This window comes from Gasterosteus aculeatus, chromosome X, assembly GCF_964276395.1.
Source record: "Gasterosteus aculeatus chromosome X, fGasAcu3.hap1.1, whole genome shotgun sequence".
In the NCBI taxonomy this organism is placed as follows: domain Eukaryota; kingdom Metazoa; phylum Chordata; class Actinopteri; order Perciformes; family Gasterosteidae; genus Gasterosteus; species Gasterosteus aculeatus.
Window position 1 is genome coordinate 571,242 of NC_135698.1, and position 2,781 is coordinate 574,022.

The following is a 2,781-nucleotide window of genomic DNA, read 5'->3' on the forward strand; positions in this document are numbered from 1 at the left end:
CAGACTGTAAGTCACTGCAGAGGGTGGTGAAAATTGCCCAACGCATCGCCGGCTCCTCCCCACCATTGAGGCTGTCCAGAGCAAGAGATGTCTGCGGAGGGCACAGCTCTCACCCAGCCACACACTGTTTGCCCTCCTCCCCTCTAGGAGGCGCTACAGGGTGCTCCGTTCCCGGACCAGCAGGTTCAGGAACAGCTTCATCCCTGCGGCTGTCATTCTATTGAACTCCCCCCTGAACTCTGAACCCCACCCCCACATACACACACATCTCCCTCAGTGACTGTACTCCCCCCTCCACCCTGGCTTGACTGCCACACACCTTCCTCCAGCCACTGAACATTTGCACTGTTATTGTATATCCATTTCTTGCTGTTCATATTGCACAACTATTTATTACTGTACATATCAATTTATTCACTTACCACACTTTACATATGCACATACTCTGCACTTTTGCTACTTTGCACTTCTGGTTGGATGTTAAACTGCATTTTGTTGCCTCAGTACTTGTACCCTGTGCAATGACAATAAAGTTGAATATAATCTAATCTAATCAATTAATCCCATTTGGATACAGGAAAGCCAAGTGTAACTTTGTTAGATTGGACCTCGGCTAGATTTGTGTAAAAGGTCAAATGTCGGCGTTAGCACTTGAACTCTCACCCAAAGAATGCAACTAAACATTTGGTCCAGATTCAGTTTCTCAACTCTCGACTTCTGCTCATTATTGGTACCAGATAAAGAACATGATAAAGAGAAACAATGTAAAAAAATATTAAAAATTGACTGAAAGTCGAGCACCCCCCCCCCCCCCCCCCCCACTGTTTGATCTGATTCTGATCATCAACGAGACGCTGACGAAGGTTGAAGCCACTGGGTAAGGGTTAAAAATACGTAGCGGGTACCTGCTCCAGATGCTAGCCTTTTCAGATGACCAAAACTCTATCTCAAAGTCACTAGGCCGCATCCTTAAGGACGACACTTCTGCTTTCTCCATGGCTCCAAGTCTTTGACTTTTTCACGCAGCAAAGTGGACTTGCAGGTATGAATTCCGACCAAGGACTTTAAAACTTTTGACTGGAAGATTCCACCGAGACTTTAACTCGGATTACTGGATTCAAAGTCCAGAGTGCTGACCATTACACCATGGAACCACAGATGGAGACAAGAACGGTCCAACTCGCCTGGTCTGAAATATCTCCAACACAAAAGAGAGTGTTTTATTGGTGACAGAATATTACGTAGTATTTGTGTGTCGGGACATCAAGAAATTGAGGACAAGAGGGTTAAAAACCGTGCCCCGTGTGAGGGTCAAACTCACGGCCTTCGAATTATGAGACTGACGCGCTGCCTACTGGCCAACGAGGCTTGAAACCTTGTCTACATACACAAATCCAGTATACAAGTTTATGGCGGCAAATCACTGTGAAAATTTGAGAGTGTAAACCAAGGTTGATGCGCGCGCGTAAATCAAACATCAGCGAGCAAATCTCTGTGTCGCGCGAGCAAAAGTTCGTCTCGCGCAAGATATTTGCTCGCTCGCTGACTGTGAACTTCCTCTGCCAGTCCCGGCTCCACGACTCAGGTCCCCGGTTCCGGTTCCACGACTCAGGTCCCATCCCACCCGTCCCCTGGTCCTCTCCCTCCCACCCTTTAGGGTTTTGAGAGCCGTCTGGAATCCGGCCCTTGAGGGGGGTTCCTGCAGCCGGCAGGCCCCCGTACTCGGCACCCCATGTCCTTTTTCTGCATTTCACTCCTTGTTTCACATCATTTCACCGCTGTCTCCCTTTCGCTGTTATACAAAAGGAAACTGCCATCTTGGTCCTCGCTCTTCTAAGGGATCACAAAGACACCGAGCAGCTATACTTTGTGTCGATGTGACGAGCACTCTCAACAGCGTCACGTCATTAATGTAACCTCGGGGGAGAGGGGATATCAGGATAAGACCCCTTCCCTCTGGACATCACTTGCTTCTTAATTACTGACCAGACAGTTAGGGATAGAGATCTGAATTCTGATTATGTGGATCCATTTCACTGACTCTGTGCCTCTCCACACACTTGTGTGTGTTTGAGAACGTGAATGGAAGCAAGTGCATCCGTAGTGTAGTCTAGAGGTGTCATTCACAGCCATTTGTATAATGTGTGTCTGTACGTACTGTAAGCCTCAGCTCCAATAAAAAATGAGAAAGGAGAGGGAGCGGAACTCTAATTGGAGGAAAAAAGATATATATTATTGAATAATGAAGTTTCCAAAATGATTACAGAAACAACTGAATTGTACATTTTTAGGTTTTATTCAGTCATGTGACTCTTAAAGACAAGTATGCAAAACATTTTTGGTCATTCACAAAACAAATGTGTTGTGTAGCAGAGTATTAATACAACTGAGAAGCTCGGACATGAGACCCTGGAAATAGCGTATGTATATTTTAATGGAGGTCGAATAAGACAAAGAATACTCAGCATTCAGTGCAGGTTAACTGTTTTCATTATGGATGCCCTGTAGGAACAAGGGCATCCATAATGTATTTGATTACCTAATAACGCTATGAAGCTGTACGTGGCTCCCGTCCTTGTCCTCATCTTCTCGTTGCGTCTCGCCTAAACCCACATGTGACACCTCTCCTTTCTTTCCCAACCGCCCTCTTCCATTTCCACCTCAACAATTGTCTTTATTGTACATTGTGCTTTCTTCCTCTTGTACACGGACAGGTACATACGTGCCCCCCCCACGTACACATACAGACACACACAGTCCTTTCCTGAGCAAATTGGCCAA

At 46.1% G+C, this 2,781-nt stretch overlaps 1 non-coding gene across 1 annotated transcript; it reads right to left on the bottom strand.

Moving 5' to 3' along the window:
* Positions 1–1,082: 1,082 nt before the first annotated feature.
* trnaq-uug (transfer RNA glutamine (anticodon UUG)) lies at positions 1,083–1,154 on the bottom strand. The gene has a single exon. It is a non-coding gene; the product is annotated as a tRNA-Gln (tRNA).
* Positions 1,155–2,781: the final 1,627 nt, after the last annotated feature.